The following is a 13,784-nucleotide window of genomic DNA, read 5'->3' on the forward strand; positions in this document are numbered from 1 at the left end:
GTAAGACTGACTGGACTGTAATTCTCAGGATTATCCAAATTTCCTTTCCTGAACAAGGGAGTAATATTTGCCACCCTCAACCATCTGGCACTACTCCAATGGAGAGTGAAGACACAAAGATCATCAACTTAGGCGCAGAAATGGCTTCCCTCTCTTCCTGTAACAACCTAGGGTGTTTCCCCTTTGGCCCAGGGGATTTATCTATTCTTATGCATGTACTTCAATTAGCCTGTACTTCACCTGATTACTGCTTTCCATTTCAGGACTATATACCGTGCTGCTTCACTCAGCATGTATGGTTCCCAATATCCTGTGAACCATGGAACGGAAAATATGGGAAGGTTCCTGATGAAGAGGTGATGCCCAAATCTTTGACTCTCCTGCTTCTCAGATGTTGCCTGACTGGCTGTTCGTTTTCAGTGCCACACGCTTCGACTCTGATCTCCAACATCTGCCATCCTCATTTTCCCTATTACTGACGGCTGTCCCCTCTGCACACCTAGCAGGGAATTAATCAGCAGAAACGCATTGCATGTGGAGCAGAGTGCTCAGTTCTGGAAAATTGCATTAGATTAATACATTCATTAAAAACAAAATTGCATTTGAAAAAATACTAATTCAGTCCCAGAGTTACAGTTTTGGTTCATGAATTTGGAAGCTTCATAAGGAACATTGAATGAGTGAAGAACTCCGAGGTACAGAGTATTCCAGGTTTTATATTGCAGGGTGGATGAGCTTGACTTTAATGCTGGGAATATTATCGGACTGATAGATGTGATAAGGGAAGAAGGTGACATGTGGAAATGTGACATTGTTGCCATTACAGAGATGCGTTTGAGGGAGCTCAGGGCTGACAACTCAATATCTTGTGATCCAAGAACTATAGGCAGGACAGGAGAGGGGTAAAAGAGGAGGTGGTGTTGCATTACTAGTTATGGAGTCAGTTACTACAATAAGGAGGGACGATATCTTGGAAAGATCTTCTAATGAAACTTGGTGGTGAGAGCTCAGGATCAAACCCATCGCAGAGGCACTGTTGGGGATATATTATAGACCCCCAGATAAAAGAAAGTACAGGAGCAGATATACTGAGATGTGTAAAAAGAAAGGTTTATTATGCGCAGGCATTTCATTTCCAAGCACTCATTAGGGCAGTTATAACTTTTTAAGAGGGAACAGATGCCTTGAAATTTATTCCAGAAAGCTCCTTGTATCATCATGGAGCACATACAACAATGGGTGGGGCAGTGATGTGCCTCACTCTGGGGAATGAAGCCAGTCAGAATATTGCAGGCAGGATTGGGAGAGCATTATACGGCCAGTGACAGTGACATCATGCACTTTATGTTTGGAAAGGAAAAGGTAAAATGAAAAATGCATTATCTGGTAAATAAAAGGTTTTTGGATTGGGGAGACAGATTTTATGAAATAATATGACTGGATCTGGCCAAAGGGCAGTGGCTTCTGGGTGAAACTGGAGCAGAACAGCGTGTGGCGGGCATTTGGGGGATCACTTGATCAAAATGGAACTAATGCAAGTATCCGCCCTACGTGTTACACGAAAGACGAAAATTTGGAAAACAAGCCCAGAGAACCTCGGGTGTCAACAAAAAAATCAGAACAGAATTAAAAACGAAAGAGAAGCTTAAACCAGGTATAAAGTGAGCAGGTCAGTGGATGCACGAAATGAATATAGGAAGTGTCAGGCTAGTCTTAAAGAGTCAGTACAAAAACAGAAGGGTTAATCGTGATAAAACATTAGTGGGTAAGATTAACAAGAATCCAGAGACATTATATCAGTTTATTAAGAGGAAGAGGGTAACAGCTGAAAGAAGGGGGAGTATTAGAGACAAAGGGGCAGCCTGTGCATGGAGCCACAGGATATGTTAAACACGGGCATCATATCGGTCTTCAGTTGGGAGAAGCAGTTCCTGGATTCAGGGAGAGTGACAGTGTGCTCCTTTAATGAATTGACAGAGAAGCCAAGAAAGAATTGAGAGTTTATGCAGGGTAAAGAGTGCGAAAGTCCCCAGATCCGTGTGAGCTGTAACTTAGACTGATGTGGAAGATGAGGGAGAACAGCAAAGACTCTGACATTTTTATTTTTTCTCTTGTCTCTGGCCACAGCGAAGGTGTGATGGGACACGACAAACTCTAATGTTGGCACAACTCTCACACAGAGTGCTAGAAATAAGGTATGGGACTAAAGACCACCAAGTTTCCCAACAGTAAGAGGGAAATAATTGTAGAAAATTCTGAGGGCTGTTGTGGCTAGATCATTATACATCTTGAAGGCTGAGGCAGAATGATTTTTAAACAAGAGTTGATTATAGGGAAAATGCAATAAAGTAGAATGGGGGATTATCAGAATAAATATAACGGAACTTAACAGAAAAGCAGACTCAGTGCACGGATAGCCAGAATGTTGCTCCAAAGTCTAATGCAATTCTTTTTTCCGACAGCCCTGTATTCACTGCAACATAACTTCCCTCCCTTTGGAGTGAGACACAGTTTAGAATGCAATCGACGGATTCAAGGATTTCATAAATGCAGTGTTAATAGGCAGAAAGGACCAGAGGACTACGACAATGCGGATTGGTTGTTGGGGTGAATATTTGGCTCAGCGCAGTCACCACCAGGAGGAGGAAGACTCAGCAAGACATCCTCTAAGTACAAGTAATGACATGCTCTGGAGAGCAGGTCGTCATGGGCTTGGTGTCAAGGAGTGTTTAAGGCACAAACATTGCATTACTGTAGTTTCTCCCTTCTTCCCTAAACAAAAATAAAGTTGGAAGAGTAGAGAAAATGCAGTTGGTAGCAGAGTAAGCAGTAAGTCATTTGTTTGAGAGGCTTCAGATTGCAGCAGCTCAGAAAAAAAAAATTACAGGCAAGCTCAAATAAAGTCCTTTTAATTTATTGTTACAGCAGTCAAGATGGCAGTTGGGTCAGTTGCACGTTCATCCTGTGGGATGTGGGAGCTCAGAGAGATTTCCACCATCCCCGTTGCTACACGTGTGGAAAGTGCACCCAGCTGCAGCTCCTGGGAGACCATGTTTGACAGCTGGAGCTGTATGCACTCAGGATTATCGGAGATGCTGCGAACTTCACATATAACTGCTTTAGTGTGGTGGTCACGCCCAAGACCCACCCTGACCATGTTTCTGTAATAACTACAAAGGCACAGTCTCACATAAACATCCATGCACTGAGTTCATCAGTCTTACCTGTCTGCCCTGTTGCATTTAAATAAACACAATTTAATCCAACAGCCAGTCCTTGCTCCCTATCGTGTTCCAGGCAGAGAGTAGGTTTGGAATGGCAAAGGGAGTAGGCAGAGAGTGCAGTTATCCCCTGAGGCCGGTCCCCACGAAAACAAGTATACCACTTCTGATAGTGTTGGAGGGAACGACCGTTCAAGGGAAAGCAGTGGTAGCTCAAATGGTGGTACGACCACTGGTTTTGGAGCATAGCGGGAAAGGGTAAATTTAAACAGGATCTTAGAGATAGGAAAGTCGATTGTTGGAGAGACTTCGGAGATTCTTGGGCCTCAAACGGGAATCCAGCAAGTTGTGCTACGTCCCAGGTAAAAAATGAGGTCTGCAGATGCTGGAGATCACAGCTGAAAATGTGTTGCTGGTTAAAGCACAGCAGGTTAGGCAGCATCCGAGGAACAGAAAATTCGACGTTTCAGGCATAAGCCCTTACACATTTTCAGCTACGTCCCAGGTGCCAGGTTTCAGGAAGTCTCCGCTTGGCTGCAGAACGTTGTCAAGGAGGAGGGTGAGCAGCCAGAAGTCATTGTGCACGTTGGCATCACAAATGATACACGTAGTTATAGGAATCAGGTCCTCCAGAGTGAATACAGAGAGCTCGGAGAAAAGTTAAAAACCAAGACCTCGAAGTGGTAATCCCCCGAGCACTTCCTGTTTCATGAGCTCATGAAAGTAAGAATAGAAGAGTGTGTCAGATACATCCATAACTAAAGAATTGGTGCAGGGGGAAGGCACTCAGATTTTTAGGTCATTGGGGTCTTTTCTGTGACAGAGTTGACCTGTTCAAGAGGGACAGGTAGCACACGCACTGGAGGGGGGAACCAATATCCTGGCATGCACGTTTGCTGGTGCTCCAAGGGAGGGTTTAAACAAGATTGGCAGGGGGTGAGATCCTCAAGAGCAGGGAGGCAAGTGCGAGACTGGAAGGCGATACAGTAATCAGAAACAGTAAAGTGAAAAGACAGGTCAGGCTGGAACACAACAGGCAGCGAGAATGCCTGTTTTTATTAAATTGCATTTCTTTCATTGCAAGAGGACTGACAGGTACGGCCGAAGAACTCAGAGCATTGATAGCTATGTGGGAATGGGATATAACAGGCACTCCAGAAACATAGCTAAGCTAGGGACAAGAAGGGCAGCTTAATGTGTCGGGGTATAGCTTTAGGCAGGACAGAGAATGGTGGAAAGGTGGGGGGTTGCATTTCTGATTAAGGGGAGTATCACAGCAGGAAACAGAAATCAAATAACTGAAGGATCAAACAGCGAGGATTTGTGAATGGAGCTAATAAATAGGAAGGGGTATGATGATTTTATAGGGGCTGTACTATAGGCCCCGAAACAGTCACCAGGAATTAAAGTAATTAATATTATGGAACTAATAGAGTTATGATTGCAAAACCTAAAATATTCCCTCACGTTTACTTCAGTCATTTGCCTATTGCACAAAAGAAGGCCTAGTTTTGCTCTTTCTCTATTAGAATCATCTGCATATTGATGAAGAAAATTTTCGTGGACACATTTGACAAATTCTTCACAATCCAACCCGTTAACACTGCAGTAGTCCCAATCGATTTTTAGAAAATTAAAATTCCCCATTATTACAACCTTATTAAGCTTACATATATCCGAGATCTCCCTATATGCCTGTTTCTCAATTTCTTTCTTACTGTTGGAGAACTTATGGTACAATACAATCAACGTGCTCTTTCCTTTCTTGTTTTTAATTTCTACCAATATATTTTCACTGGACAGTTTGTCACAAATGAGCGTTTAGTGCAATCTGTTCAAAGTGAACTTTTTTTTGTTATTTATAATACTACTTGCATATTTTAACTGGATAATTTTTCAGAAATATCTTCCCCAGTCACAGCAATAATCTATTCCTGAATCAAAAATTGCAGACCTCCCCCTCCCTGCTCTCTGCATGTCAGTTTCTAACCTTTCTATGATACTTAACACCTGGAATATTGAATTGCCAGTCTTGAACATCTTTAAGGCGAAAGTGAGGACTGCAGATGCTGGAGATTAGACTCAAGAGTGTGATGTTGGAAAAGCACAGCAAGTCAGGCAGCAGCCGAGGAGCAGGAAACTCGGTGTTTCAAGCAAAAGCCCTTCATCAGCCCATTCCCCATGAGCGGCTTTTCCCCAAAACGTTAACTTTCCTGTTACACACATGCTGCCTGACCTGCTGTGCTTTTCCAGAACTACACTCTCGACTTGGACATCTCTCAACCAACTTTCTGTACTACATATTATGTCTCAATCCCATGTTCTTAAACATGCCTTGAGTTCATCAGCTTTCCCTGTAAGACCCCTTACATTGAAATAAATTCAATTTTGTGCTTCAGATTTACTATATACTCTTGACTCTCTCGTTTTTCTTTTCTAATTGAAGTGCTGTCCTCACAATCATTAACTTCTCTAACCATCCTGCCATTTGTAATTCTATTTGGAATATCCCCCTTGTCAACTCTATCAATATAAAGTTTCCCTACATAGAATTACGAAATCTCCCTGCTAAGATATTCGTTGCTTTCCAGTTTAGATTAGACTAATCTTTTCTGAATAGGTCATTTTTATTCTAAACTAGATTCCAATATCCCAAAAATCTAAATCCCGCAATAACACAATAGCTCTTCAGCCATTGATTTTTCTCCTTTAACTCTTTGTTCCTTCCCAGTTGAGTTTGGTATTGGGAGTAAACAAGAAAATATTGCTTTAATGATTTTATTTTTAATACTCTACCTCACCTCTTAAGTTCACTCTGTACTGTTTTAATCTTTTCCTAAAACATGTAATTCCTGCCATTATCGACAATAATGTTTGGCTACTCAATCTCACCTTTACCAAGGTGCTTGAAATGTTTCAAAATGTTCTTAATCCTAACACAGAGAAAGCAACAAACCATCCTCAATTAATGTTCACTGGCCCAGAATCTCCTGTTGATGCTCCGATAGAAAATTCCACTGAAGCAATAATTCTACTAACTCTTCTCAAATGCTGCTGAACAGAAGAATCATTCCAATTGTCCAATAATTGATTACTCCTCCGTTTTCCTCAGAGAGACAATCACCTTCAGCTGCTCTAAAAGCTGAAAAAATATTTTGATAGAGGAATAGCCACTGGAAACATTTGAACTACATTCTTATCTTTCCTAACTCAACTATATAACTGATTTGCTGGATAATTTGTTCTCTAAATCTTTTAGCCATCTCTCTCTGTACCTTTTATATGGCCTTCGTAACATTATCGAAGAGAAGGTGAGGTCTGCAGATGCTGGAGATCAGAGCTGAAAATGTGTTGCTGGAAAAGCGCAGCAGGTCAGGCAGGATCCAAGGAACAGGAAATTCGAAGTTTCGGGCATAAGCCCTTCATCAGGAATGGAGGATGAAGGGCTTATGCCCGAAACGTCGAATTTCCTGTTCCCTGGATGCTGCCTGACCTGCTGCACTTTTCCAGCAACACATTTTCAGCTTAGTATCATTATGCCTAAAAGCAGGATTGTTTTTGACAACTTATATATATATGTTATCTTTCATTACCTACAGACAGTAACGCTTAAAAATGGTAAAATATATACATATGCATATCAACATATAAAACTTAAACAAAATCAACCATTTAGCTAATTAAACCAATAAATATATTCCTCTTCAATAAATCCCGAGAAGAAAGTAGACATCTCCAGAATGGAAAATGTGTAGGACTCCCTGGAAGGAAGGTGCAACTCCTTATTTTAAAAAGACCTGATTATTTTTTCAAAGCAAAAACACATTTGCAGTATAATAAAAGAAACCTTTTAAAACATAAATGGACTTTTCTCTTTTTTTGCAAACCACCCTTAAAAAGCTCTTTTAAAACAAAAGTTCGTTTGAATGAAAATTGTGAATTTGTTTTTTTTTCGTTTTTGTATGTTAATGAAACAAAATAGAAAAAATGATGTGAAAATCATAAACTATAATAGTCATATCAACTGCAAAAAAGACTACATCAAATACTTAACTGGCTGCAATTCCAGGAGCAGCTGTAAGATCCACGCTGCTCTAAGAACACTATGTGAAACTGTTTTTACAATATGAAGAAAAGTGGGTGCATGTCTAATAATTTGTTCCCAATTCAAAGTGGCTTGACGATATGATTTAATCTCCTGCCACGATTCGTAATGTAGAATTTAATTGAATCTTTATCCTCATTACTCGAGCTCTTTCAAACAAAATTGTGAATCTGTGTTCATCGTACAGATGGAAAGTTCCTTCTGCTCTGAGTATTGCAGGAATGATACAAAGAACATTACCCAGGTCCAGGTAAACCCCAAAAGCCACCTAAACTTAATCCAATATTAATTACGTACAAGCCTTCTGAATAAAACATAGAGGGGAGCATAGTATAAAAGGTGAATTCAGCTCCATGTCCAAAATAAATTTTGTGGCTCTCTCATAAAAAAAACCTCAACTGCATTATGCTGTAAATTCACCAAAATAGGAATAACAAGAGAACGGGAAGAAAATCAATGTTAAGTTGTGAACTTCATAAATGATGATGATGAGAATGGGAGGGATGGAGTTTGGGGGGAATGCTAAATAATGTTGTGGATGACACAACAATAAGCTGGTGGTTCACAGTGAGGAGGAATGTGTGAGGGTACAGCTGGATATAAACCAACTGTTCAGGTGGATAAATCAATCTCTGATGAAATTTAACACATATAAATGTGATACATTTCTGAAGTGTCAAGACAAGAGTGTACTCAAACTGAACAGAGGCTAGATTTGCTTGATTTTAATTTTAAGAAAAGAAGGTTGAGTGGTGCACCTGATGGAGGTGTTTAACAGCATGAGGGGTATGCACAGGGTGATCAGAGAGCGGCTTTTCCCCTTATACGAAGGCTCAATAAAAAGGAGACACACTTACAAAGTGAAAGCTGTCTCACCACTAATCTCTAAACTGTAGAAAAACGTTCCTGTTTCTAAATGTATTTGTTTTTTAAATATTTCAACATTTATATTGTCTTCTGAAAAATGTGATATTGATGCAGAGGTTTGTTTTGTGATCAGATTCCCTATTCCTCGTGCCTCCGTTTCGCAATCTGTTCATTGAAATAATACATTTTTTTTCATTCAACTCTCCAACATGCTCAAATACAGACACAGTTTCTCAGCTATGATCCAAATAGCAATATTTGCCTGTTCCCCTGATCTGTTTAAAGTCTTATAGCCTGCTTACATCTTCCTTTTCTAATCTTTTCAATGTTTGTATTCTTTTATAATAATTCAAAATATTTTTCATAAGATATATAGTATGACACTTTCCAACAGCGTTGATAATGTAATATCTTTACTCAAAATCAAAACTATAAAGTTGCAACCAAGCTAAAGTGTTTTGCAGTCCAGTCACTCACTTCCCAGACTGAAGTTGCAGAAAATAGTCATTGAAATCTCTAAAGAATTGCCAAGTATTTACTTCTGACCGGAATGGTAATTTGTCTCTTTATTATGAAATGGGCATGTTAATTACGGACTGTCTGTCTGACTGCAACATTTTGAAGTGGTTTACTCCAGGCAATTGAACATCAGGAATAAAGAACCGGGTAGGCCAGCTGGGTGCCAGGCCTGCTGTGGGAATCAACAACGCCTGGCTGCAGTCTTTTCTCCACATTAATATCTTCTCCCGGACACTCAGAGAAACCTACACCTCCCTTAGCCAAACCCCTCAACTCCTGTTACCCCATCCACTAACAATGAATAAAACTCAAAGAACTGCAGATGGAGCAACACAAGAACATGGAAATTAGGAGTGGCAGAAGGATTATCCACATTAAACACCATCTGCCAGATATAACAATCTGCCCCAATTTCCAATATTCATCCGTAAACTCTTTATTTCCGTTATACAGCCTGTTTGCCACCTAGTTTAGTACCATCTGTAAATTTAGTTGTTGTACTCTGTCTCTCCTTCCAAGTCATTTGGATTGATTGTAAACAGTTGAGGTCTGAGAACTGAAACCTGTAGCACCTCACTAGTTTTAGTTTCATCAGAGAAAGACCAGTTATCCTGATGCTTAGCTTTCTGTCAGTAAGCCAATCTTTTATACAATTCAATATTCTACCTGTAACCCCCTGGGATCTAATCTGCTAGATCAGTCCTTCATGCAGCACCTTGTCAAATGCCTTCTGAAGTTTAGATGTACAGCAGTTGCTGTATCTCAATTATCCACATTGCTTGTTACATTCTCAAAGAACTCCAGCAGGTATATCAAGCACAAGCTGCCCATCATGAAACCATGCTGACAGTGGTGAACTGACCTTTGTTTTTCCAAATGTTCAGTTATTTCCTACTTTATGGTTGACTGAAGAAACTTCCCCACTACAGAGTTAAAGCTCACTGGTCTAAAATTTTTCATTTTTTCCTATCTCTTGTTTTGAATACGAGCGTCACATTATTAATTTTCTAATAGTTCAGCACAGTTCTAGAATCAAGGGATTTTTTGAATATCATAACTAACACATTAGGTACCTCTGTTGTTCCCTCCTTTAATATAATAGAGTGGAGGCCGAGAGCCTGACCTCCCTCTAATCCCATCAATGTATTTAATACCTTTTTCCCTCAGCATCGTACTTCCAGCAAGATCCTTTGCAGTTGTCATAAATTTTGGGAAGAAATTATCTTCCACTGTGAAAGCATGAAGTGTTGGCTTTACCTCTGCCACTTCTGAGTTTCCCATTACAACCCCGCCGTTTTCATCCTCTAAAAGGTCAATATTTGCGTTCAGCATTCTTTTACTTTTTGCCTACTCGAAGAAGTGTTCTTTATCAATTCTTATGTTTTCGATGCATTTTCCTTCTTAGACATTTTGATTTTGTTTTTAGCAAAAGTTTGCGAACAATTAAAGCGTTTTTCTATATTCTATTCACAGGAAGATGGCGTCGCTGGTTAGACAGCACTCATTGTCCTTCCCTAATTGCCCAGAGGACAGTTAAGCGTCATGCAAATTTGTGTGTGTTTGAAGTCACATGTAGATCAGATCAGGTATGGATGGCGGTTTCCAGTCCTAAAGGACATTCATGAAACATATGGATGTTTCAAACAATGAGCATAGATTCACTATCATCAATAGACTCTTAATTCCAGGTTCATATTGAATTTAAATTTCACCATTTGCCATGGCAGCATTTGAACCTGAGTCCCCAGAACATTATCTGGATCAGCAGTCGGTGATAATGCCACCTTCATGTTAGCATTGACTCACTTGTTAAATCATGGATCACTTTTCACCTTTTTTAAAATTCCTCTTCCACTCAGAATTACACTTCAATTAAGGAGTTTGGACTACCTCCCGAAGTAGTTGCCACTGTTCTTCATCTGTCCTGCCCTTTATTGTGTTTTGCCAAGTCCACTCAGGCCAAGCCCTTCCTCAGGACAGTAAAATTATCATTGTCCAAAACTACACCTCACATCTGTGACTCTTTCTTCACTGTTTCAGTCTGAATGTAAAACTGCAGCATTTTGTGGTCACTCTTTCTAAGGTGATCTTGTACTACAGTATGATTTATCACTCCTTCTTCATTATATTATAGCAAAGCCAGTTCTCTGTTTTGTTCCTCAAGATGTTACTCGAAGAAACAATCCCTCATACGTTCGATGAATCATTCCTTGAGGCTCCCCTTGCCAATTGATTAATCTAGTCAAATATAGGAGACTCTAACCCCAACCACACCCAGGGTCTCTAACCCCAATTTCTGTACAGCTGATAGAAAGTTTAACACTTTGTGATTTGGTTTGAATGTACATTTGTTTGTTGGTGACCGAGTGTTTGTGCTTTGTTCCCTGGGGCTTGAGATCCGAGACTGTTTTGAATCTGATTTCTATTATGGAAACTTAACATGATTTATTTTAAGATTAAGGATATTACAGTGATTATGAAATAAAATGTTACCTCCTGTTCCTTTACAGGTCATGACTATCTCACTATCAGTTTCTAACTAATCTCTTTTATCCTTACATATCAGTGATTTATGGAGGACAATTGAAGTTTCAGTTCAACATTAGAGTGTAATTTTAAAAATCCAATGGTTAACATCTGTGTCCTTGGATTCTGCCATTATTCATGCATTAGAAGATTTTTTTAAAACTTGAATAGACAAATCCTTTGAAGACACCTCCGATTATTTCTCCGATTATTATGGCATTGTAATTGAGCAATGACTGGTTAAGACTACTTAAGAAAACTAATTTTATGATTAAATTAAGGGAATAAAACCAGGTAATTGTAGTGGATTTCAAAGTTGGGAACTGTATGCATTTTACATTTTAAGTATTAAATACTGGATAAATGAATTTATAATATATAAATATATATTTATAAGTAAGGTTCCAAAATGTATCGTTAGGAACAGGCTTTAAAGTTAGACAAGCATAAATTGATGAATTGGTATTTGAAGTTATAGGGAGCAAACAAACATCTGGCAATTAACATAAGAAGCAGAAACAAAAGGCAAAAATAATGGGAGCCACGGTTGATGAGTTAATAAAAAAAGGTCGAAACTAAAAGGAGAAAGAAACCGGAATGGTGGTGGGCAGCATGTTGAAAATAAACAGAGGAGATGTAAAGTGGTTTGATGGACAGGGACCGGGATCGAGGTGGAAATCCCCACAGGCGGGATGTTATTACTGTGATCACTTTAAGCAGGAGTGTCCGGATCTGAAAAGGGAAGAGAGGGCGATATTTTTTATGAATTTCGATGAAGAATAGGGGTGTCAGAGGTACCTGCCCCCTGGGGCCCACCAGGAACACTTGATAACTTTAAAGGTGCGACTTTATAATAAGGACCTCGTTTTCCTAGTTGATACGGGGGCAGCAAATTCATCCTTAAATTTTAAGCCCAAGGGAGGAGGAACGAAAGAGTTAATTGGATTATGGCGACAGTTTTGTGATGAGAGGCACGAAGAATCAGTTTCGCACTCATGACAAAATACTGCCACAAATTTTTGGGATTGATTTAACAGCAAATGGTGCTGTGAAATCTGTTGAGGTTCTTAAAAATGAATGTGCTCGTGCAAAAAAATTACAGAAACAGAATGAGAAGTCACAAGTGACTGGTAAACAGACAGAATTGAGCAATTACAGTTTTTAAAAAAATGTTTTGGTCACTTGTTGCGTTTCCATCCTGAATTACAGATAATGATTATTTTATTTATATAATATACACAATTAATAATTGATATTTATAATAAATCGATAGTGTTAGCCTGAATCAATAATAGTGGGCAGGATCCCTTCACACATTCTCAGTGACCTGCAATATTGATTCACGGTTAATTTAAAACATGACTGCATTAATTGATTTTTAATTAAAGAATGGAAAGCTACATTACTGGCCGATGAGGAAACTAACGAGGCTGCCCTGAACCCACAAGAAGCGGTGATTTATTCCCTAATACCTACTGTCCCAGGTCTTTGGAAAGCTCCAATATTCACTGAAAGAGAGGAAAAAGAATTGAAAGATTTAGGGGGTGTAAAAACAGCAGAGGGACATTGGATGTTACCTGATGGAAGGGAAATGTTAAACAAAATGATGATGAGAGAAATGATGGCTGTCTTACATCAGGGGAGCAATTAGTGTGTGCAAGCAATGTGTGATTTAGTCTGAAGAAAATATGGATGCAACTGGATAAATATGATAGCAAAACAGATATGTGAGGGATGCATTTCACGTAAAAAAGTAAACAAGAAAGTGTTAAGGAAACAAGTCACAGGAGGGAGAGAACTTGGGCTAAAACCATTCCAGAGCATCCAGGTAGATTATACCGAGTTACCCCGAGTGGGAAGACTGAGATATATGTTAGTAATAGTTGATCATTTATCCGGATGTGTGGAGGAATATCCTCTGGCCACTGCCAAACCCAGAAACTAAAGATTTGTTCTTAAATAAGTATATACTGGGTTTGTCGTCCTCTTTGTCTTTCCTCTGGAAACAGAGTTTATTGGCACAGACTCTGCCCCTTGAATTCGCTGTTCATCCCATCCAGCCGGGAGATTGGGTCTTAGTAATATCATGGACAGAGACTAAATTGCAGTCGGATTGGGAAGGGCCGTACCAGGCTCTTTTGACTACCAAAACGGCAATAAGGTCAGTGGAGAAAGGCTGGACTCACTACACTCGAATCATAGGGCCAGTGGAATCTCCAATTGAGGAAGAAGTCTGGACAGCCGAATCAACGCAAGACCCGCTGAAACTCAGGCTAAAGAGACTTTGAGTAACTAATTATGCAGTGGTGATGCGAGCGTGGGGATTATTTCTGTAGGATTGTATATTAAGTCTTGTGGTGCTTCAGCATGATTTTTAGAATGCTGGGGAAGCTTCGAGTTATGATACTTGCTCTCTTAGTATTGGAATTTTGTCAAACATCATTTTCATACGTGTTATTAATGGTTCCTGAGTCTGATAATCCACATGTAATAGACGCTGATGCATGCAGCTTAGTAAATTGTGGGGATGTAGATAATCAAAGACA

General features: G+C 39.6%; 1 pseudogene; it reads right to left on the reverse strand.

The window, feature by feature from the left end:
* Positions 1-3,701: 3,701 nt before the first annotated feature.
* LOC132822042 (cyclic AMP-responsive element-binding protein 1-like) overlaps positions 3,702-13,784 on the reverse strand; it is an 89,538-nt pseudogene continuing 79,455 nt past the window's right edge.

Source organism: Hemiscyllium ocellatum, chromosome 14 (genome assembly GCF_020745735.1).
Source record: "Hemiscyllium ocellatum isolate sHemOce1 chromosome 14, sHemOce1.pat.X.cur, whole genome shotgun sequence".
NCBI lineage: Eukaryota > Metazoa > Chordata > Chondrichthyes > Orectolobiformes > Hemiscylliidae > Hemiscyllium > Hemiscyllium ocellatum.